The sequence below is a fragment of the Heliconius melpomene genome, chromosome 13 (genome assembly GCF_056956725.1).
Source record: "Heliconius melpomene rosina isolate 202511_hmr_F chromosome 13, ASM5695672v1, whole genome shotgun sequence".
Classification (NCBI taxonomy): Eukaryota; Metazoa; Arthropoda; class Insecta; order Lepidoptera; family Nymphalidae; genus Heliconius; species Heliconius melpomene.
In genome coordinates this window covers 16,724,357-16,751,268 of record NC_140401.1, presented here as the reverse complement: position 1 = coordinate 16,751,268, position 26,912 = coordinate 16,724,357, and the positions used below count along the sequence as shown (strand labels likewise).

The 26,912-nt window shown below is 29.6% G+C and overlaps 1 protein-coding gene across 2 annotated transcripts in view; it reads right to left on the bottom strand.

Moving 5' to 3' along the window:
* The window catches only part of LOC146533178 (uncharacterized), a 95,129-nt gene that overhangs the window by 10,237 nt on the left and 57,980 nt on the right, over positions 1-26,912 (bottom strand). For both annotated transcript variants that reach the window (XM_085195692.1, XM_085195691.1), the window contains exon 3: positions 11,108-11,181. The gene's annotated coding sequence lies outside the window, so the exon portion shown is untranslated. The remainder of the gene's footprint in view (positions 1-11,107; positions 11,182-26,912) is intronic.

The window sequence follows — 26,912 nt, the reverse complement described above, 5'->3', positions numbered from 1 at the left end:
TACCTACATAGACAAATAAAATAATAATGTTGGGTAGGAAAAGAACCTGTATCTTAAGTTCCACTAGCCAGAATGAATAACTACTAGACTGACAGTCGCAGATATTCATATTCTATCATTTAAATCGTTCACACACTAACCATTGTATACGAACATAATAAAACTGCAATAGACTAGCGTAAAAAAATTAAATACTATAGTGTTATCATAATACAACTATCATTTAGATAACAGCATTCTTTACTTCTATATATTATTATTCTTTTTTATTACTTACAATTATTTTCCTGGCTTGTTTTTTTTGTAATATAATATAAAAAATTGTTTAATAATTTACTGACAATCTATCACAAAATTTACTGAAATAAAAATATTACGTATGTTGTGATGTAAGAGTATGTAGAATAAAATAAATCGTTATGCAATGACTATTCAAGATTACCTATCAATAACGTGTTTTGAAAATTGTGAAACCGTTTAAATTTATTAAAATAATTGATATATATTGTTGTTATTCTTTTAAATAAAAGATTTTGCAAGTTTATTTTTGTTTATTACTATCTCATATTTAATAATTATTTTTATTTCATCACTTTGGTAAAGAAAGCGCAGCGTTGAGTTCCGCTATTCATCACGTAATTAGATTCTCTTTGTCCATCCACGATATGAGAAATAAACGTAAAGAAAGAATAAAATAACTCTTGTCGCTAATCTCTATGACTTATTTAAATTTAAATAACATCCGATACCAAGTATTAGTATCGTTCGACAGCTAAATATAAGCTGCAGAAGGAAATGATTTTAATAAATTTTAAAAAGACCCCAAAAGAAACATAGCAAATGTCAATATAATAGTAATTCTCACGAAATCTATAAAGAAAGCGTTAAGCTTATTACTTAACGGTTGTATAATGGTTGAAACTCATTACATATGGATTAAAGGTCGATTGTTGTAGTAACAATACTTCAGATAACTGTCTTCTTAAATCATATAATTTTAAAACATAAGCTGGTAGCGTTTTCTATTATTAATATAAAAAAAGGTGATTTAGGCCATAGTGAGGCCAGTTGTAGCGCATGCGTACAGGTGAGCGACTGTAAGCGCGACAGTTCGTATTGTGGATTCGATTCCCAATCTAGGATATAAAATATTATGTTTTCGCTTCTTCGCTCTAGTAGCGAGACAAAACGTGGCGTTTAGTTGCAATAAAATACATAAATATTTTACTTATGTTTTATTTATTAAACGAAAATTAATCCGATATCTATATATACAGGGTGTCCCAGGAGTCAACGATAAAATGAAACCAGGTGATAGACCAAGTCGTGACAGTTATGAGAAAAATATAAAAAAAATTTTTTGTCATGTATTTTTCATATTATATTGATTTTAAAAAATATCGGAAAAACCGACACCCTGCGATGGTTTTTCAAGTCCCAGGACTACAAATATTACTCTTTCTTCATTTTTTTTTCTATAATGTAATCATGAGTAATCCTTCTGTAACATTACAGAAAAAAAAATGAAGAAAGAGTAATATTTGTAGTCCTGGGACTTGAAAAACCATCACAGGGTGTCGGTTTTTCCCATGTTTTTTAAAATCAATAGAATATGAAAAATACATGACAAAGATTTTTTTTTATATTTTTCTCATAACTGTCACGACTTGGTCTATCACCTGGTTTCGTTTTATCGTTGACTCCTGGGACACCCTGTATAAAAGAACTTGTCCTCACTGACTGAGGTAAGACGCACTCACAGCCGTAACCGCTAATGGTAGAAACGTAAAATTTGGACAGATATTTACTTTCGTAATCTGGACATCCACTAAGAAGGGATTTTTAAAAATTTTAACCCTAAAGGGGTGAAAGTGGGGTTGAAAGTTTGTATGGAAAAAAAAATTAAATCAGCACCGATATTTATAAAATTTGAAATTCAGACTCTTAAAAGTATTTAATTGAACACATGTTTCATGGTTTTCTATAATTCTTCCCCTAAGGGTGCAAATAAGGGGTTGAAAGTTTGTATGGAAAAATCTTTAAATCGCCACCGAGTTTTATAAAATTTGAAATTTAGACTTTTAAAAATATTTCATTGAACACATGTTTCGTGGTTTATTAGAATTCACTCCTAAGGGTGCAAACATGCAGGCGAAGCTGCGCGCGTCCGCTAGTATAATATAAATTAGGACACGCGCACGTCTTTATTTTCTCTTGGTGTGGGAATGGACTTTAAAAAAGTTAAAATATATATTTTAAGCGATATGTGTTCTCACAATCCGCTTAATACTTAACACCCAAGATTACAACCATTGAAAATTATGCGCTTATAAGAAGACAGGAACCTTTCATCCATACAGATGATTCATACTCACGATCGCAGCGGTTACTACTGGTTTCATTTTATGTATATCTATATTATTATAGTAAAATCGTAAAAGATCATAGTCTGTACATGAAAAATATATGAAAAAAATGTTTTTGATGGCATTTAATAATGTCAGAATCTAAAACAATTATTTTTAAAATGTTCGTCTGCTTGTTTTTGTCTGTCCGTTTGTTCACGCTAATCTCAAAAATGGCTTAACCAATTTAATTGCAGTTAGAATATTGTATTTTGGCAAGCTTTCTATAACATTTAGTGTTTGTTTAATTTCAATCGATTTATAAATAAAAAAGCTATACCAGTTTAAACAATGTTTTTCAACAAAATTGCTATAAATAACTGTTTTATTGAATTGAATGACTTTACTTCTCAATATAGGTATAGAAATGGCATTATTTTTAGAAAACATGATACAGTTCAAGCGGGCGAAGCCGCGAGCAGCTTAATATATTTATTGTTCACAATTTAAAGTATCAGACATTTGAAGAATGGTTAAAAAGTATGTAGTTACATAATAATAGATATTATTAGTAGAGGTGGTATTTTCTAAGATATCTTGTAATACACAGTTAAACAGCATTTCCTTCATTAAAATTGCTCCAGATCCAACAAACTAGCAATCGTTTAGGAATCTTTTAATATGTGTTCCCAATAGACTGTGCCTAAAATACTATTTAACAGATAGTACCTCCCTCCACAATTCTACCAAAATTGGGGAACAGTGTCTTAACAATGGGTTCTGCCACAATTTACATAGTTTTTAAAATTGGTTTTGGTAAAAATTGGACAACAGTATTAGAAGGACAACTCAAAATAGTGAAGATAATAACTTAAAATATACTTTCTACTCTTCTATCTTTTAAAACACCATTACATCTAATTGAAATTGATGAGGGGACCCTAGCCCTCGAGAACGCAACTATTTAGTGAACTTTACTAATAGACCCATCGATTTTCACTTCATACTTTACAAAAATCAAAATTTAATAAAAAAAAACACAGGAACCAGAAAGGCACGATCGTCCAAAGTCAGGGGTCAAGGATATAGCAACCTTCAAAAATATATGTATTGAATTAAAATTTCTTAGCCGTGTGTATCCCATCCGTAGATACTCGTATACGTAATTAAATACGACAAAGGTGACAAGCTTCCGAGCTAGCAGCACAATACGCATTGTTTAAACGCCGTCACTTTTAATTATTGTTCTTATAAGGTAATATCTAACATTAATTATATAGCTTTAGTTAGAAACGATCTCATTATAGAGTGTATAAACTTTACAATTATATATTAAACATAGAATATATGTTTACTTATATTTAGTAATTGCTTTTAGTTACAAGAAATGTATTACTTTCTTAAATAATCAGGCAGTTTTATAAATATTAAACTTATAGGTTAAAATATATTATAATTTTTTCTTCAGCTGGAATATCTTCTTTTTCTGATTTTTTATGTTCTTTTTCCCGATATTCTTCTTTTTTCGTATACACTGACGTCCTTCTTCCGATGGTTTCGACTACACTGAGCTGAGGCATCAGGAAACTCACGGGTAATTATATAACTCCTGTGAATTCTCCCAGTGCCAAGACCCAGCATAATCAATAGTACAATACAAAAAATATTAAATTAAAAGACAATAACATACAATTATGATTGAAAAATAACAGTAAAATAGCTAACACAAGATAAAACTACATTAAATAGTTTTTAATTCACAAAATTTTTATATAACATACGTTTAAATAAAGATAACGTTAATTTTAATATAATTTTTAAAGTTTAGTCTGACAAAAGATTGTTGATCTATTTAAATTATTTTCATTTTGCCAGCCATGCTACAACTAGAATGTGGAAACTACACATCGCAAACAATTGCTAACTAAAACTAATAATTACACGACTCGAGAATCGAACCTGCCTCCTTTTGTTACTTATTATACGCATAAGATAATTTTAAAATGTAGTACATTATTCTACTGGTCTAGGCAAAATATATATAAATAATAAATGTAGTCGCAGGAGTGTCGTATTTTTTAATGATAATTATGTTATTTCATTAAGAAACACGTAAGAGATTTTATAGTTAAAATTATATTTATAGATTCAAACTGAAAGTTGAGTAAAAAATAAGTCTCATTAAATAAGATGTGATTGTGAGTGCCTGAAGTACTATACAGAAAACAATATAAGTAATATCGTTTGATTTTTTTTACCATTATAGTGAGCGAAGGTTTGGTAAGCGAAGCGTGCAGGAAGCCCCCTCGTTAACAATAAAAACATTATAGAATAGCGCCCGAAAATATACCAAAATAAATACAAGTAATGTTTAGATTTATTATAATATTGATGAACTAAACTAACTTAGAACTGTAAAAACCCAAACCATTGTTAAAATAAAAAAGTTAACATGTCATCCTAATGGGCTGACATTTTACGTATATTTAAGTAAATTATTCTGTAAATTCCTTTACAGCAAGGCCATTTATGTACTTTCTAAAGTAAACTTTATTTATTAAAAGCAATAAAATCCATTTTCCTATAAAGGTTTACATGTGGTGTTGTTAGTTTCGTTGCCATAGCAACGTGTTTTAACCGGACGTCATTAATATGTATGTGTCGCTCAAAACGGTAGTTTTCAGTAAGGTTTTTCTTTCAGTATTTTTTTGTAATACATTATGAAATGAATATTTTGTTTATAATTACTGTTTGTTTTTCTGTCGATATTAGGTAACGTTAATGGAAATATTTTTTATATAGACTGAAGGAAATTAGGGAGATAGAGTAAAAGAAAAACAGATTATTTATTCTTTTTGTTTTTTAAATTGTGTTATTTTATAGATATTAAATTTACTGCAAATTTCTAAAGCATTATCCAAGAATCTATAAGAATTATAAACATATGTATTCTACGTGTCAATACAACTATAAATTAGTATGCTAACACCTCTATTAATTATCTCTACAGGGCTAGAAATTAAGCTTAAGTCAGATCCATATTAGGCTCTTGCCTAAGATAGCGTAAATCGATCAGTCATTTTATCTAGAGCATACAGTATGTCTCATTTTGTACGTGCAATTAATACTAATTTAGTTATAAATTATTTATATTTTTATTTCCAAATTGTAGGTGAATTTGGAAGCTTTTTTTTTATTTTCAATTATTTTATTTAACTGCGTAAAACAACGATGTTTAAAATCTATGTTTTCTGTAATAGTTATCGCAATTTTATTTCTTATCTGTGTGATGGCAAGGCACAAGGCAATTTGGAAAAAAATCATTGAATAAAACGGTTTTATTTCAATCTGTGGTCTTGTTCGGAAAAGTGCAGTGCAGTGCATCTTTTGTGTAATTAATTATTTAATAATTTTATTTCTACGCTCTGATAACAAGGCAATATGTGGCGAGCAGTTTTACAACTCAACACGCAATGCCTGTAATAGGCGGAAAGTGGGGAACGGAGTGTCTTAACACTAGGTTCCCTCCAACGTTACGCTATAAAAAGCTGGCGTCATGAATGAGCTTAAATTATAAAACAATTATTAAAAGCTCCTCCCATCGCGTGTGCGCTATCAAACGATAACAACGACAAACTTAATGACTCTCATTACCGTACACCTAACACATGATCACTGATGTTCTTACGCCATGAGAAATTTAATTTATTTCATTATTCTTGCCAATTTGATCATATGATAAAGTTAGATGTGTGTTTTAGTTTGAATTGTTAGTAATTATTTAACAAGCTTTTAGTATGTTAAGTTTTTTTTATATTGCTTGAGAAAGTTTTGTTATAAAAATAATAGGAAAAGGTGTAGCGACATATTGTCGTCCAGTTCGATTCTCACTCGAGGAAAATATATTTTCATTTCCTCGGTCTGACCACAAGACAAACTGTAGCGTTGAAAAAAATGTCAATGTCTCGAGAAATTAGACAGTACGTGGATTAGAGTGTGTACTAGGATCCCTCGCTATACGCGGGAACCATTTCTATAAGAGTTTGACTTTAAACTGGTAATTAATTACAAAAAATCTTAGTTAAGCAATATGCGTGCCTAAAATAGTACCAACGACTTTAAGATATAATTATTAAATTCTTACTACAAATGTCACAATCTAAGTATGAGGAATTCTCTTAATAAGTTGTAAAATTATCTATATAAATTTAAGACGTAGTCCATATACGTTTTTTTTTGCTTCACGCTGTCCCACATGCAGTATTAATGCACATATGCCTACAATCTGCCCGGTTTTTCAAACATTGCGGGTTGAGTGGCGGAAAACAACGCCGCGCTTTACCCTATTACTAGAGAGAAAAATTAAAATAACTCATTCTCTGTAGTGGAAATTGAACCCACATACGTCGCCTAGAGTCTGACACAGTACTGCAGCGCCACGACGGTCTATATAAAATAATTAACTATTTTAGAACTACTACTACTCTATAATAATAATTTTTATAACATAAACATATCTATCATTAGTAACACAATAAACGTAAATCCGGTTAACGCCAGAATTGCGTGTTCAAAATCATGAAAAATACATAAAACTCTCCCCTTTCCCTACAATAGGTCAACACCCTGTAGGGTGCGACCCCTAAACTAGGTCAATCCTACCCCTTAAGTTGATCTTTGATTTGGTACCTTTTTAGGTCAATCTATTCTCGTCATTTGTTTTATAAAGCTAATGGTGTTAACATTTATAATGGTAGGGCCATGCTAACAAATATCGACGAAGTCGTAATTGAGGTTGAAAAAATATTTATAATTTTGAAATAACTTAAAAATAAGTAAAATCTTTTAGTTAACATTGATGGAACTTAAAGTCGTGTTGCCTGTAATTTAATATATATATATATAAAAGTATTTTATATATTCTTGATTAAGTTATTGGGACGCTGTTGACATGTATTTTAGTGTATATACGTAAGTTTTGGGTACAGGTATAATTTCGAGAAATTTTAACATGACAAATATAATAGGTCCTAGTGAAGCATTTTACGGCGTTAGACTCCGCTACTCAATATGTTAAATCACCAAGAAAAGTAAAAGTGTAGAATATAAAATTTAGGTAATAACCCTAAAATTTTGTTAACATGTTTACAATTCTTTATAATTTTAAAGAATTATGTTGTAGTAATAATTGGACCGTTTATTTTGAAAGTGGTGTAAGTCCATTTTCTTTTGTTTCGAGAAAATTAAAGGTTAGTATGTCGATGATTATGCAATTTCATTTACCGACCGATTTTTAGTTGTTCAAAATGTGGGTTTTTTTTAAGAAATTAAACACGGACTAGTTATATATAAAAAAAATACATTAAATTAAGCATGAATTACGCGATAGCTCATTTTTCTCAAAAATGGACTTACACCACTTTCAAAATAAACGGTCCAATTATCTGTATGAAAATATTGTACCAAAAGCAGATGTTTCCGTTCCCTCTCACGTCCAACCCTAGTTAATGAAATTACTTTCTGACCTTTATCGCTCTCGCTGTAAAAACAACACACCTTATCCTGTTATTAATACATCATTATTCTTATAAATAAACAAATATGTTATTTGTAACCTTTTTTTTAATTAAATAATTATGTTTATCCATATTTTAAATAAAATTAGTTTGCACCAAACCAATTAGTTGCTTAGGAATCGCAATATTAAGGTATTTTTTATAACATATACATATATAGCAGACTAGTCATCTAGTGTTAGACACGCCGTTGGCCAATTTCCATTGAGTGTTGAGCGGTGGAACTTAACGCCGTGCTTTATCTAGATACTAGAGCGAAAAAATTAAACTAAAGCGCATAAAAAATCGAACATAACCGCGTCTCATCTACAGCCAGACGCAGTTGCTCTACGAGGCCTTCAATAAAGTATTTTAATAATCAAAGACATTATTACTTTGCTATTACTGTGACGATGTTGAACTGAAATTATATGTAAGTATTAATATTTCAGATATTTTTCATATTACGTGACTATAGCAATAAAGTTGCCAACTAACATTTTTTTTTATACAGCAATGCAGATCGCGTGTAGACTGTTATATCGATTTTGTTTCTAGAAACCTTTGTGAGGCTTTTTTAGAATACATTTTTATATAATTTTGATTATTTTGATGTATATTATAAGAAGAAATGAATATTTAAATAGTAGCAGGTAATCGTAGAGCAGCGGCACGTAGTCAGAATGTCATGAGTTCTATTCTCATTCAGGGAATCAATTATTTCCATTTTTCGCTTTAATATTAAGACAAAACATGGCGTTTCTAGATAAAGAACCCAATAAGTAAATATGTACTTTAAATTTTAGTTTCTAGTTAGCTATGTCTACACATGAATAATGGACGAAATAATGATTCCAATTTCAATTTGCACAGTAATTCTGAAATATTATCTTCATTATCCTTGACATTTAAATAATTTAAAAGATTATATAGTGCACGCACAAGCCAATTTTATAGGTAGTAAGTAGTAAACTTTAGATTAAGTTTAGGGGCTTCTTACAAGTTGGCTAGATTTATCAGCCGCTTCGCTTGTGTTGATTTAATGACATATCTAAATTAATAAATTATACTTAAAACAAACAAAGTGTAAAATAATTTATAATAAAATTAAAATTAGTTTAAAACATTAAAATTAGCATTGAATGTATTCAATTCATATATGTAATATAAATAAATATTCTCATAAACGTATAATATACTACAATAAAATATATTTTAATAATACAAATTACTAAGGCTTATTTAAATTAGGAAAAGAATTTATTTTGAAGGCAGCCATGTTTTATGGAATTACAATAAAATTACTAATAAATTTTAAGTTATGAATGCATTTATGTCTCTTGCATAATGAACTGAAATTAAAAGTTTATGATGCACCCAAAAATGACTGGACGTAGTTTTAATTACGATTATCTTAATACTATACTTAACCTGCGGCTTTGCCCGAATAGTTATACCTATATAAATAAAACTTGAGAATTGTGTATGAGATATAATACATTTTAAATGCCAGAAATAACTTGTCCCAAATGTAGTGGGAAAAATTAAAGCATGTAACGTAACTTAATCTAACCTATTATAGTCTTCCTCTTTAAGAGAAAATAGTTAGATAAATACGATAGGTTGCAGGTTCAATTTCCCATTCATAGAAATGAAGTATTAATAATAACATATCCTAGCTAGTAATAAGTACGAGTAGTAGACTAGTAACGAAGCAAAGCCGGACGTAGAGTTCCGTCACTCAACACGCAATGCCGCATAAATTCGGGAAAAAGCGGGGAACGAAGTGCCTTAATAGGAACGGAGTTTCTCCAAAGCAGAGTAGGCTCAGAGGGAATCAGAACAGAAAAAAAAGTGTGTCATAAAGTGTGAAGCTAAACAAAATAATATTTTTCAATTAGAATACATAAGTAGTTCTTAAGATTAGAGCATTCAACCAAACGAGCTCTTTAGCTTTGTAATATTAGTGTAGATTTCAAAATAATCGATAAAACATTTTATGTTCACACAAATCGGTTAAAATCGTTAATTTTAAAGATTAATATTATTTGTTGACAGATAATGGTTGTTTTTATAGTGTGCGATATATTTATGTGAATGGACAAGGAATGATGACATCGACGTATATTTAAATGATTATGAAGATTTTTAACATTCATGCTCTATCCCACATATGGCAGAGGGGAAGTTAGTGTTAAAACACTCCGTTCTCTACTTTCTATCCGATTTCTAGGCATTGCGTGTTACAATGTGCCGTTGCACCACGACGGCCTCTAAAATATTAATATATAATAATTAATAATGTCTTGGACCACCGTAATATCAATATCAACACATTAGTGGAACATCCACTCGCTTTTTGTTAGAGTAATGATGAACCGCAATACGTCAGATACCACGTGAATGAGGCAATTAATGATAAATTGTGCCTTTACTCTCCTAATTGCATTCTACGTACATTTAATACAGCTTAAACCATTCCTTGCTAATTTGTTTTGTAATTATGTTAGTAATATTCTATTCGATAGTATTTATTTTAATCGTTTTTAAAGTAAGGAAAGAAACATATTTAAAAAAAAATTGAAGTAATCAAGTGCTCTAGTCAATTGAGCCATGTGTCTCGACTCGACTCTGACTCGTCGAGCTATATGGAAATTATAATCCAAGTTTTGGTCAGGTAAATAGCAATTTATAAAATACTAGCGGGCGCGCGCAGCTTCGCCTGCGTATTTGCATCCTTAGAGGTGAATTCTAATAAACCATTTTTAAGAGTCTTAAGTTTCAAATTTTATAAAAATCGGTGGCGATTCAAAGATTTTTCCATACAAACTTTCAACCCCTTATTGGCACCCTTAGGGGATAAATTCTAAAAAACCGTGAAACACGTATTCAATTAAATATTTATAAGGGTCTGAATTTAAAATTTTATAAAAATCGGTGCATATTTAATTTTTTTTCCATACAAACTTTCAACCCTTATTTCACCCGTTTGAGGTTAATATTTTTCAAAATCCCTTCTTAGTGGATGTCCAGGTTACGATAGTAAATATCTGTCCAAATTTCACGTTTCTACCATCAGCGGTTACGGCTGTGCGTGCGTCTTACCTCAGTCAGTGAGGACAAGTCCTTTTATATATATAGATTAAATAAAAATAATAAAATATTAAATGAAAATAAAAAAATCATAAAAGTATAAAACAAACTTACCTTTTTAAATTCAGTTACAACGTCAAGAACACATCGCCAAGTGTTCTCTGGTAGATGACTCCAGTAGGAGTAATCTGTCAACAAAAAAGAAATATTAGATTCTATATAATTATCATAAATTTTTTTAAAAATTGTTTTTATTAGAAATATCTAAAAATAAATTTGAATTAATTTTCTTTTAAGTGGAAATTTAAAAACTGAGTGACAGATATATTAATAAATTATTTGGGCAAATTTTGGCCCTTTCTTATAAAAATCAAATTGATGTTAACCATATACCATAAACAAAAATAGGTTAAGTATATACTTTATATAAGAAATTCGTTGACAACGAATAATTGACAGTCCCCTGACGATGTTGACTGGTGAAGGGTATGTGGTAATGCAATCTTATTCCGTCTAATAGGCTTAAATGTTATGTTAATTTGATATAATTAAGGTTTATTATCCAATAATAAATGTTGAAATTATATGTATATAAAATAATATATCTAAACATTAGAATATATAAACTTTATTAGAAATACTTAAATGGGAAAATTAATCAAAAACATATTAAGCTTAATTCACACATTAATGTGTTCGTTAGTGCTCTCTATTAATTAAATTAGTTGTATAATTTTATGAAGTCGTACTAATATTAATATATAAATAAATATAAATATTTATTTCATTAATAGATAAAGAGCACCAGTTAATTCCAACTCATAAAGACTATACGAGTATTCCGAAATAATCTATAATTATGTAGAAAAAGTAATAATTTTGACGTTTAAATTATTGTAGAAGTTTTTTAGTAGACGTCTAAAGTAAATTATATTTAAATACCGAGTCCAGTTGAATGGGTGTAATTTTGAATGAGTATAATCCGTTAAGGTATCGTCAGTTAACGTGCTCTGTTAGGAAATAACCTACATTCTACATCAAGATACATAAGTACAGTTAGAAAAAAAACTTTCGTTTAAACTAAAAATTATTTGATGTTTTCAGTTTCATCAAAAAAGATACCGTCTGCGTATTGTTAAAATAAATTACTTGTTTAAAAATGTTGTCTTTAAAAAAAATTAAAGAAACCTCTAACAATTTAAATAAGTAATTCCTTAGCTTTTATGTTATTATATTATCTGAGAAACAATATCGTCAGCAAATTTAATTTGTTATTATTTATGGATATATGTATGTATATTATGGAGATTTCAACGTTTATTTCTATTTAAATTATTTTTATATTTTACTTTTTATGGCAACGCTACTATCAGCATTACCACTAGCACTAGAAATACCACATGATCGCTATTTTTTTTGTCGTATTTAAAGTAATTAACGTGATTACGAAAGTCGTGCTGAATCGAAGCCGGCACGCGATCATTGCGTCTTTACTTAATTTTATATATTGATTTTATATTACGCAAACGTTAATTCATATATTTTGTTTAAGCAAAAAGTGAAAATATTTGAATAAGATAATCATTAGTAAAAAAAACGTTAAAACTACATACGTTAAGCATTACTTAGTATATGTGGTAATTAAAATATATGATTACAAAAATTTATGAAAAAATTCACGATATTAAATTGAAAAGAAAAGGGCAAATTTAGAAGCCATAGTATAAATTGTATATCTGTTCTATAAAAGTATATAATTATAGAACTTTTATTGATTTCTCAGTTTACATAATTAAAGGTACGTAGTAAATTACTTGCACTACAAGTTTCTTCATATTTTAAGCTGGAAGTTTCTTCAAATTTCTTTACAAAGGTAAAACGATGACATTGATTTATTTATTTTTAGTGGAATCAAAGATGGACGTATTCGTTGCGCAATTGTACATAGTTTACATATCCCAAATTTTAGCTTTCAATTATAAGCGCCTGTCGGAATAATATGCGCTCGTTGATGTCTTTTGTATGGCGTAACTGTTTTCGAAATGAATATAAATATAACATATTTTATTTTTTATAATAAATTCATAAAATATTTACTAATCATATACAATCCATAATTAATTTAATAACAATAGAAATAATGGAAAGTTAATTATAATTACAATCCATTTTTTTCTAAATACAGCTTTCTTCTAGAACACCATGACCTACATCAACGAAACAATTTAATTATTACAATAACCTCTAAAAAAAACAATAATTAATTGCACAGTAAAAATTAATGTAACATTGTTTATAATCTATGTCATGGACAGATGATTTATGGTCTGACTGTGAATTTTTAAATCGAGAGAGATATTATCGCTTCGTGTCACTAATTAAAACATTATTTTAGAGATTAGCTACAATAAAAATATGTTTGGTTCATATTTTTTTTATAATTATATCTGTATTTTTTATTTTTTTTTGTTAGAAATTGTTTATATGTACATATTATATTGTAATATGACAAGTAACTTAGAGTATTTGGTTATTATTTTTTCATTTTATATTACAACTTAACGCTAGAAGCGCCGCCGTCATATGAGTATATGAATATCAACTATATGACGATCTACAGTCCCTTGATTTCCTGAAAAAGCACGCTTAAAAAAAGATACTATAAAGGGAATCAAATTAATAAGGTCCTTTCAGTTAACTTAGAATTATGAAATTTGGCAGTTAGCATGTTTAGTTTAGTTTTCAGATTTTTTCCTGTACTAGTACTACATGTATCTACATGCATAAATCTTAACAACACAACAACAACATTTATTCATAAATCTTAAAAAATAATGGCCTGAAAAGTGGGGTAAAATTGGTGTCAACACTAAATTTTGCCGCTAGTTCAAGTGAGGTATCAGATGAAAGGATGACTAAGCTAGGCTTGAATTTTAGAAAAACACTCGATGCCAAATGTGGGCAATTGTAGGGTAGGTGGAGGGAACCTGGGAACCTAGTGCTATGCACTCCGCTGGCATTTTCCGCCGAATTCTGGAGCCATTACTATGCAATGTTATAAATCATCTGTGGTGTATCACTGATGAAGAATATATTAATGCATTACTTGGCCTAATAATAATATTAACTAATTTCAATAACTTATAATTTTGTAAGAGTTATTCAGTTAGTTGTCACGACCTTAAAACGTATTTGAAATATTTGATACTTTCTTTGTGTTTGGTTTTTTGGTACTTTTATGTGTGTTAAAGAACAAAAATTGATCATTAAATATGATCTACATATTTTACGAATTATTTTTATAATATTTTTTTGTATTATACCAAAAATCAATATAATGAGTAGAATGGGACAAATTTGTCACGACGGCGGTTTAAGGGGGGGTCTCAATCTTCGGCACTTCTAGTGTTAAACGTTAAGGTAATGTTATATCTTTCAATGTGTCTTTTTAAAGATTTTTAAATATATATGTCGGCTTAGCCACGAGTAAAAATAACCATAATAACTAATTCATTAATACGATTTAATTGATTCTATCATAATATCAACACGTAAACAGTAGTCAGATTTACGTCTCTATAAAATAGATTAAGATTATGAATAAGCTTAACGAAGTGACAGGTTTATACAATGAATTTGTCAGCTGTGCATTTTAGTATTGCAAATAAATATTTTATTTTATAGGTGTTTTGTTTCCTCAAGTGGGAATCGAACCCACACCCGTCATGTTTTTGACGACTGGCCTCATAAACATCATAACGACATCTACAATATTCACGTGTTTTAAATACATATAAACGGTACGCTTAGTTGATAATTTATAAATAAGCGATTCTTATTTAACGGTAGAGAACGTGCCTACTTAGCTTTGTTAATAGCACGTAGCTCTGTATGTATTGACAATACAAATATTTTTTCTAATTTGATTAAGCTTATGTTAGGCATTACTAAAAAGAGGTTATTTTTATCTTTAGAGAGAATCTTTCAGATTAGTGTTGAGACAACTTCGTTCTCTTCTTATATGAATTTTAGAGAAATAACATGTGACGGACCATCAAAAATTATTTTATATTTTTTAAGTAACTAATAAAATAAAAAAAAAAACAAGTGAATTATAATCAAAATAAAAACCCGACTGCATAAACTAAAACCAATGACGTACCATTGATCGAAATCGATTCACTGGTTTAACAGTTACAAGGGAACAAAGAACAGACATACATATATACGCATACACAATATATTCCTTAAAAGCTCTTAACATAAGAACGAAAATTTAATAAGAAAATAGCTTCCATTCCATTCCATTTAGATATTGTATTACAACATAAACCTAAGTAATAAATAAAACATAAATGGTGTTGTATGTTATTTGATAACTATTGTTTTGGAAACTTAATTAATAAATTTCAATTATGGTAGGTACCATTAAAGTGGCATAAAATATAGCGATTAGCTCTATAAGTTCAATTTAATACATTAGTTAATTAATATATTCGTTTTAAATGGATTATAATTGCATTTTTTTTATTTAAACTAGTGTCTTATTATTTTAAGTAAGAGTATTATTTAAGGTGCTTTTCATAAAAAAATAAAATATATTAATGATAAACACGACAAAGTGCCTTTTTATTTTATTTTATGAATAATTTTCAAAATATTTTAAGTTCAGCGTCGAGTTCCGTAAAACAGTACTCAAAATCTCGAAATTAGGTGGAAAGTGAGGAATAGAGTGTGATTTCCTTGAGTGGAAATTGAACCCACAAACTGCCACGTTTCCGTTTGTCCTTGTGGCACGACTGGCCTCTACAAATATATCTTGATATATTTATATACGTCTCTCTATTTAACTTACGAAAGATTCTAATTCAAGTTTCATATTATACTACCCGCCTACGCGTTCATTAGAGTGCATCTGACATATTGTTAATTTTTTTCATAAACCAACGTTTCTCAAATATGGTATAGTGCTTTTTGCTTCATTGACATCGGTTTTTTTGGTTGTTTTTAGTAATTTTGTGGCTGACATGTTATACCGGGTTTTGTTACCGTGTAGTGTTAAAGTACATAATTGAGATATTTTAGGTTATAATATTTTAAATTGGCAGACAATGTATTTTACTAAAAGTTCGTTTCTGAATAAGTTTTAGTTTAATAAATAAGGTTAAGTTTAAGTTTTTTTGATCAAAAGGTCACACTAAATATAAGCTTCAAATTAAACTATTCTATAGAGGTACGGAGAATAAAAAAAAACAACAATAAGACGCTTACAATATTTTGAAAAGGGTATAAAGTTGAACGGGATTTGACTTCTAAATTTAACTGAATTCTCCTTTATGATTGCAATCATTGTCGAGATGAAGCTGTAGTAATAAGCTAGATTTTTAAATTTTCATATAAAATAACTTAAGGCCTGTCGTAGCGCAGGGGCACAAACGTGCAACCATATATTTTCCCACTAGAGGGAAATTTCATTTCCTTGTTCTGGCAACAAAGAAAAGCGCTCGGCAACACTCATAAAAATTAAAAAGAAATAAAAGGATTTAGGAAGAAAAAGGATCAGCGATTACGTACACACACACACAACGCCACACATTATATACCAGAGCAGAAAAAATAAAACAATCAATTTCTCCAAGCTGGTACGAACCCACAATCATCGTGGTGCCAGTGGTGGTGCCAGTTTCAATTCACGAAGTTGGTAATTCAATTTCAAGAAGCTAGAAACTCACCCACGTTTTATTGACTTTGCTCAACCTATTATAAAAATAGTAGGTTCTCTCTACATACACCGTTCATTATGAAATCAGATACTCAGTATAAATAAATGATGATATCAAATGAGAAGAAAAATATTAGGGAGTTACGTTACTAATTTGTATTACGTTACAAAAGAAAATACATGTTCGCATGTTTGCTGTAGTTAAGGTTTACCGTTTCACTAGAACAATTATTATTTGTCTGTATTAAAATTTTGTGATATATATGTATAAAAACTAATTTTATTTTAGACAAATTAAGTTTATAGAAACTATATTGGCATATGTCTAATCGACTATGTACATATATAATATAATTGAATCTGTAACGTAATACTCTGTATAGTACTGTATTTGTATAGAAATAACGTGAAAAAATAACCCAAATCGATTCGATTCGATCGATTTTTTAACAACACTCGTCGAAAATCCTACTGAACTAAATAATCGTAACGGAGTCTCGATGCCAAGTGAACATACTAGCTTAGAGCTTACGTTAAACCGCTGAAGCAACCCTAAAAACCAGTACATCTTCAAATGCAGCAAGGTATCATCAGGATACTATTATTATGGAATAATTACGAAAACATTCTTTATATGTATTCATCAATTAATTAAAATACATTCGTTTGAAACCGCGTGGGAAATAAAAATAAACACGGGCAGGGCATAATTAATTAAACTACATTAGCAACCCTTGTTTGTATAGTGAGTTATCATCGAGTTTTATGAATTAGTTAGCCATAAGTTGTAGAAAAAAAAAGGTTGAAACGTACGTCAGAAAAATATAATATAAATACATAATATAGTAATATAATATTGTTTTGTATTATTTACATTGTAATGCAGAAAAATATTGAAAAGATGTATAAAATTATATATCCTTTTTTCACATTTTCAATTTTTCAAAAACCATTTCATTTTAATAAATCAAAATATGGTATCTATTGAAAATATTTTGACTTATTCCTAAAATGTTACTTATTTGAATGAATTCCGTCAAAAAAATATTCCAACCATTGTATTGAAAAAATAAAAATAAAAAAGTGTATTTATAAAAACGGTGCAATCGTCAACAGAACGGACGCTTAACGTAATATAGAGGTGAGGCATTAAACAAATATCGTATTGTGTACAAAAGCATGTTTATTCAACTTGTGTATATAGAAATGTATACATGAAGGTTATACTTATACTAAGTATTTACTTTAATTATTCACAGTGTCGAAAAAAAAGCGTGTGCTCAAAATCTGGTTGCCTTACCCATCGCCGGAAGCTGCTGGATTCTGCGGAATTAATATTAGTTGTTAGATCATATTCATATATGGTAAAAAGATTTATCAAATATCTAAGTACTAAATATCATTATTACTAATAGTTTAACTTTCTAGTTCCTAAAATAGTTTAAATCTTAACTTCCAAGTTAAATTTTTAATGTACATATATAATATAAGTATAACAAGTCAATACTCACTTTGTCCCCAAGGTATTCATCGCGTCGTACCACCTCGGACCTTCGCACCAGAATGGTCTTTGGGATTGCACCACAACGCCATGGTATCACCACCACCATCAGAACCACGCATGCGTGGGGTGGGGTAGAAAAATATTGATTATTTCCTACCCCATTTTCATGATAGACTGATAAGACTATTCACGGACAAATTACCGGGGGGTGATTTGACCAACGAAGTATTAATTATGTATCCCACAATGATTGATCGGACTTCAGCTTTCAATACAATTTTATATATCGACATTTTCATACATTGTATTTATATACCCTTATTATATACGAAAATCGATTTTTCAGTTCAATTGCTACTGAAAAGCATAAAACACTATTATATGTAAGCTTAATGGTTTCTTCGAACTTTTTTTAGTAAGGAGCTTTGAAGATAGGAATAACTATATAAGTATTTTACTAGCATTGTATAGAGTTTAACAAATAATGTCACCGATGATGTGACATTTTATTTATACTTACAAACATTGTATAAGGATCTTTCTTTAAATCATATGGAAAGTTATGAATAGAAATATAATTATTGAAGGCCACCAAACTTCTGGTTGCACTATAAATTATATTTAGATAAGATATTTAGGGGAAGAAATAGGCAAATTATCTGAGTGTGAGTCTTTTGAATATAAAAAAGAATCATTAGATTCTAATGTACTAATGTCTAATTATAATTAATAAAATATGCGCAAAAAATTAAGGTATAAAATATTTTACCATATACACTAACGTATGTGTAAAAACAATAAAATCCCCTTTAAACAACATACAATGGTCCTCAAAGTAGGTTAACGACGTAACGCTTACTTAATTCTACCCGCCATGTTACGAATTATTCAGTTGGAACGATTGAGATTTAAAATAGCTGGCAAAATTGTGGAAAAAAGGAGCCTCGTAGCTAAGAGCCTCATAACTCTTAGTTAAAATTTACTAACAATAACATAATACACACATCGTGGGATGGATGAATGATAGTTATGTGTTAAATTCCGAGCCGAGGCAATACATTATTTTAATATTCCCGCTCTAATTCACGATTCGACATTTTTGTGTCATATCATCTTGAATGAGTCAATTTTTGAGTTGGATGTCGGAACTATTTATTTCACTGAATCTCGAACATATCAGGGTAGGCAGAGGAAACCTAGCTAAGATACTTCCGTTCCCCACTTTTCACCGACATCTGTAGGCATTGCGCGTTGAGTGGCGGAAATTAACTCCCCATCCATTGCCTCGTTACTAAACTAAATAAAAATATGAAGCACTTCATTTCCTCAAGTGGGAATCGCACCCACAACCTGTCTTGTTGATAGACGCACGCTTGCACCCCTGCGCTACGACAGGCCTCACTAATGTTCAACTAACTCATGAAATATACGTATATGATAATTTATTCTTCTTGATCGTAAATTGAACCCCCCAATCGCTGTGCTGCTGCACCAGGATGACCTCAATTATAAAAATAAATTAAAATGTATAAAAAATAAATAATTAGAAAGTAATTACATACAAAGTAATTTCATAAAACAAAATGCTATTATGTTTTACTAGAACAGTATATTTTAATAATTTTAGAGTGCGATTGAAAAAATCTAGTCCAAATTACAATGTGAGGAATAATAAACAACCGTGGTTCGTGATAAGCCTGCAACTTTGTCACTTGCATTTCGACTAGGAAAAAGCGCATTGCGGTGGTCTAACGTAGCTAGATATAAATATAGTTATACTATATTACAATATAGATAGACTTCTTGATAAATATATTTAGTCCAATATTAGTATAGGTTTATTGATTTTACTGCTGCAACAAAGTAAAAAACTCAAATATTGCATGCAGGTGATCGTATCATCACCTATAATTGTTAGAGATATGGGACCATTATTATAGATATACGAGTAGTAGGTACTTACATATTTAAATTGAGGTTATTTTTGATTTTTGATTGTTAGTATGGAAAGATATGATATATTTGGAACAATACATTGTTGTTTTGTAATACAATATAAAAAAATGTGAAACGAATGGAAATAGAATTTTATTTAGTTCATTTGTAATTTTTTTTGAATAATTTATCATTGTTTTATATAACCCTATATACCTTGCAAGCAAATAAGAGCCATTCCCTAGTTAAAAATAAAGTTAATTTTACTAAGGCCAAGTAAATTTCTTACAAAGCTGAAAGAAACTGCCCATAAAATTCCCTAAAGAATCAATTTCTTATTTACAAATTGTATAATACAGTTACAAATTTTGCAAAATTGATACATAATTTACATTATAAATGCACAACATTTTAAGAAACTAAATAGCTGATAAGATTGCAGTAATAATTTTTAAAACAAATGGCTATAATATATATTTTTTACTTTATATATGTAAAAGAGACGTATCGCAAATTTTGAACTAAAAACATCTTTAGAAAAGAAATTTGAATTATGTAGGTATAGTGCATACTATACCTACATAATTCGAATTCTTAGTATGAACGTGATCTAATTTGAAATTTTTGAAAAAGAAGGCATCCACTTTTCACATAGTGTTCCCCACTTTACGTCTAATTTTCGAGATATTATATATAGAGTGGTCAAACTCAATGGATGAGTAAACCGAAATAATTTAAATTTTGTCCGAATGGAAAAAAATATATTTTTATACAATTTTATTATACAATTTTAAAACTGATGAATTCCCACAAATCCCCATTTTAAGTAACATTTACTCTTATCCAAAGAATTAAACCAACTTATGAAAAATACGAATAAGACATTAAATAAATACCAAATTACTTACAAGCATAAATCAATAGCTATAAAAATCACTCGGTGAATTTTAGTGCTCACTAATCGAATCGTTGCAAACCTAATTATCGATTAATCGATTTTAAATCGTCTTATTATACGTGTTTACGGAAAAAAACCTTTTAATCCAATTTTAAGACTGCCGATATTATATCAACTGCTTTTGAGTTATATTCATTTATTCTCAAATTAAATAATTAACACTAAGTTCTCTATGCCTTTTCTGCTATATGCGGGATATAAAAAGACTAAAAATAATTTTTAAAGTGCTTTGGGATCCCTTAAGTATAAAAGCCCTACCATACTATATCACTACCGTTTTAATTTTGTTTTAAATAATTTATTTTCTTTCCACGTAAGTTTTATATAGAAAGTTTTCAGACAAAGAGCGTTGTTGAAACGCACGATATCTGTAAAAATCTATGGAATGTGTGGAATGAATATACTAACTTATATAACTATATTCTACCCCTAACAAAAAAAATAATACAGTGTTATCAATACAAAAAATATACATATTCAAAAGAAAATTGATTAATAAAATCCAATACTAAGCTTTCTATATGCAAATTTAAGAGTATTCGAACCCGTAAACTTCTCGATATAAGTTTAAGATCGTTTAATTACAATTCATTTATTTGTACACTTACCGGGAATGGTCCATATATTTTCTGGTAAATGCTTAAGATAAGTTTCTTCATACATATTGAATAACCTACTTTAAGAGGAAACAAATGAACATATTATGCAAAGCGTGAGTTTATTGAAACCAAAACTTGCGTTTTATCTCCTCGTATATAATACGATTAATTTCGAGTACTTACAAATATGATATTGTACTGTACTAATGTTATAATGTTAAAGATTTGGATTGGTTGAATACACTAATGTCAGGAATTCAATTTAGGCTATATTATATAAGATGTAACCCGCAGCACTTGCGGTCAGAGTACTATCTAATATGACAGAAGAATGGATATGTTAAAAATAAAAGATGTCGCATATACAACAGCGTATAACGGTAATCGCGATAGTTAAGAGCTTCGAGGAAACGATTATATTCCAATAGTTTTCGTTTCCCCAAATCAATATAAAACACAAGTTATAAACACGCAGTTTCTTTATAAAGACAAAACAACACGTGTTATTTCTTTATTTCTTTTTCTCATCGGAAAATCTTCTCGTAGTATCTTTCTTCATTCACAAAGAAACCTACATGCCAAATTTGAGCTTTGTATGCCCAGTAGTTTTGACTAATCATTGTCTGTCAGTCGTTTAGTAACGGTACGGTAACGAACGTATGAAATTGTGTATACATGACTAGCTTTTCACTCGGGTTTGTCTGGGTGGTTGTCGATGGTCCCAACCCACCAACCACCCACCGTTCCGTCTTCTCTGCCATTTTTAAACCGTTTTAGCAGTGAATCTCAATGCATCAGCTAAACTTTACAGCTTAAGTAATACATTGTATAAAATAAAAATTTCATAAGAAAATTTACCTACTATTAAAAAATAATATATTTTCAGCTTAAATACATAGAAACTGTGCAATTAATACTAATCTGTATACATCATAATAATTTCAAATACAACCGTGGGTGTAAAATATTACAGGTGTACCTAATAACTAACAATCTTCGCGTCCAAACCAGTCTCATAAAATGAGTGGAACGATAACTTAACGCGCTTACGACAAATACATGAACGTACAGACAACTCTACTGTCGATGAATATATTTATAATTTGACGCTGTTATACTGTTTTGTTAGCAAATATGAATTAATTTTATGGATATTATTAATTTGAAAAGAGTGTGTTTGTATGTTTGCTCCGTATTAATGGGTGAACCTAGTTGGATCATATTAGAGTTAAATATAATCTGTGTGAGATGAAATTCAATTATTAAGAACTTAATATATTAAGACTTTTTTTATTTTATGTTATTTTGACGTGAAAATGTTTTTATAATTTATTGATTTAAGAAAAAGCTTAGTTAAATACTTTTGTTTATGTAATGGCCAATTATATTTTTTTTCTATTTATTAAATGATGGATACTTTATAAAGAAAAATGAATACTAAATTTGTACATTTATATTTTGTTCTTTAAAACTCAATTCTGACGCAGACGAAACCACGGCTTTAAATTAGTTTGACATAGCCGAATTAGGCAGAAGTAGCACTATCGATGTAGTGTTACTCGTTAAATCATAAATTATTAACTATCCGCTTATTAATTAATTCGTGTTTTACTTAACGTACCTAGTAGTCGTACATATTATATCAGCTCGTTTTACAATTTTAATTAGACAAAACCTATCGTAGCGCAATTGTTGAGTGCTGGATCGTTAATCTTGGTTGCGGATTTGATTTTCGCTTTGATATTTCTTTAGGTCCACGCTGTATACCGCAGGTAGCATGGTAGGATTCTCATTCGGGGGAATGAATCGATCCTCTATGATGAAGATGAGGATCGAGCAGGAGGGAACGGAGGTCTTACCACTAGATTTCCTCTGCCCTACATTGCTTGGTATAAGAGAAAGTCATATATATTGTAGATTATCTGTAACATTATTATATACAAATTATTATGTCGATAATGCAAATAACTATCATTGGAGTATTATCTTACAATCGTGACTTGATTTCTGTATACCACTAAATAAGCTATAATATTTAATACTATTAAAGGTAGAAACTATAAGTTGAATACGTTTTTAATTTATAATAATAACATTTTACTAGAAGAGTGTATTCAAAGAAAGTAAAAATATGTATTCTGTAAAGTTTATTTTAACCACTATGAAAATATTTAATACTTATAAAGTTTTTAATTTAAATATTTATAAGAAATCCACATACATCGGCACACAGATAGACTATAAATCTGGTCTGGTAGTGGGTTCAATTCTAGCAAAAGGAATGAGTTATTTTAATTTCCTCGTTCTGGTAACAAGACAAAGTGTTTCGCCACTCAACACGTAATCTCGAAAAATGAGCAAAATTTTTTAAAGCGGAATGTCCAGTACTAGGTTCCCTTTGCCTTCCCTAATAAAATAAACTTTAAAAAAATCTTAAGTAAATTACATCTTCAACTATGCTTGTAGAGGAACATTACTTATACTTTTTGCTCAAAGGCAATTTATTCTGAACTTTATCTCCATAAATCTTTGGAAGTTAATGTCACAACAGACCGTGTTAACCTGGCGTACGACGAGGTGTTTTAATCAAAAATTTGTTTATATAACCTGCCAATTAAGACTGTTAGTTGAAGGTAAGACAGGTAACAGAGCCTGTAGTGTATTTCAATGAGGTGATAATGCAAATATCTTTAATAGTATTATTATTATTTAAGTTAGTAAAGTAATAAAATAAAAGTTAAGATAAAACTGTGAAAGCTTTATGATCTAATATTTTAATTGAGACCATTTTGTATGTATTATTTATCCGTTGTACAGTAGTATAGCTGCCGAATAAAAACACAATATAATAACTTCGATCCCCATTCGGGAAAATGTATTATTTTTGTTCCCTTCGTCGCTACTTAGTTAGAAATAGAGGAAAAATCGAAAAAAAATTGTAGTTCATTTCATTTAAAAAAATTAGGGCCTACTCCTACAAACTCAAGTCCTGAAGTGGAAACTTGCAGTACAAAATACGGGAAAAGTTGAGAGGAGGTTTCTTATTTTTATTTTTTATATTTTTTCCTACAACTGCCACTAATACTTGCGACTTGTATTCAAATAGCAATTTATCACTAGTTATTCAAAACAAAACAATGATTAAAATTAATTAAAGCAGTAATTATACCACATAAATCTTTCGATACTGCCCTATATTTAAATGACAATTAAATATTATAATATTTAGGCCGTCTTGGCGAAGTGGTATGGCGTTTCACTATAAAAACGATTGTTGTTGGATCGAACCCTACTATATGAAATGACTTATTTTAATAGTTCCTCTCTGGTAGATAATATGCGGCGTTAAGTTGCACCACTCAACACGTGAAGTCTCGAATTCGAGTATAGAATGAATATTGGACAGACAAACGGGTCTTTTGACACAAGACAATGAAAACAAAACTATTTGATTCATAGCCTATATTTCAAAAACTTTTGCTTATATACGTGAATACGTAAACGAAGACGCGTGTATATATTAGTATTGTAGTAAATATCTTGCGTTACAAGTAATTTCACTTTCTTTACAATTTACAATACAATCGACGGAAACCACGTCGCTCTACTTGACAAGCGTGACAGCTTTGCGAAATTTGGCCGACATAAAGCGTTTACTATCGGACAACAGAGAATAGAAGTATTATCAAGATTACATAGAGGCCATTGTAGCTCAGTGGACCAATGTTTGACTGTAAGCATCGGTCGTGAGTTGATTCCCATTTGGAAGAAGATTTTTTTCCAGGGAGGGCTTTGGTATTAAAATTGCGACATTTCTTTAATTCTGGCGGAAAATGAAATCGTAGTGTATTACATAGAAATATTAACATTTACAAAACTTCTATACGTAGTATGTAAATAGGTACATATTACGTCACACATTTTTGCAATTGATTAAAAATTATGTTATAGTTTTATATTGTTACAGTTAATTTTTTATATTTTTTTATACATTAATTTTATTTCTTCGCTCTAGAACGGAAGTGTCTTAACACCAGGTATCCGGGTACTCTCTGCCTACCACGCTATGTACATTTTCCGCCTTCCTACATTTTTTATGAAACGAAAACGTAAAACATCTATTAGCTAAACTAAAGGTCTGTCTGTCATAACAAAGATTCATCTCAGACGCAACGGCGCGTGTCGCGGGACGTCATACGTACTGTACCTGTAATATGTACCTACATATTGCAATACAATGCTTGTATTGTAATATTACAAATGAACTCAGCATTGTTTAGATAATGACGATTTCGAAATAGGAAAGGAAGATATTAGTCTCTGCCTAGTAATTTCACGATATATTCCACATGTAGGCGGAGGAAGTCTAGTGTTAAAACACTCCGTTCCCAATCTCTACTTGTTCGAATGAAGAAATCTTTTTGTATTGGATAGTCCATTTATTGATATTAGAGGTATACTTAATATCACGTTATTTGTTTCGATGTGACCCATTGTACCTGCGGCCATAGTCTCCTCGGGTACTTTGTGTCACGTGTCATTAAAAACTTTAAGTTATTTTCATTTCCATTTTATTTTCTAAAAAATAGCATTTTTTTAAAGCAAATTGATTAAAACTTACTGGCAATTCTTTTACAAATATTCACGTAACTTCTCCAGGCACTGATATTTTCTAGCACTAATATTGTTATCACAATTCCATTATGTGTTATCTCTAAAAAATATATATTTTTAAATGCTTTTTTCTATGCAAGTATGTCAGTTGTAAATCGATATTTTTTATGAGCTACAACCGAACAAAATAAAGTTTAATAAATATGTATATTGAATGCAAGTCAAGCAATAAGTTAAAGTAAATATTACAATAAAATTAATATGTATTTAGTAAGAGGTGGTTGTGGCACAGCAGCACAGTCTGACTGTAAATACGACTGATGTGGGTTCGATGCCCACTCGGAGTAATTAATAAATTGCATTTCCTTTCCCTCTCTGATAATAAGATAAAGCTCAACACTATATTCCTCTGCAAGCCCTATATATATAAAACTTGATTTTCCTTTGATTTTAACCTAAATACTATACTTAGAAAATTAAAAAAAATTATATAAACGAGACAGCAGTGATTGTATTTACCTTGTAATTAAACAGATATTCCAAAGGTTACACCACCGATCGATTTATTGACCTTTCCGTATATAAAA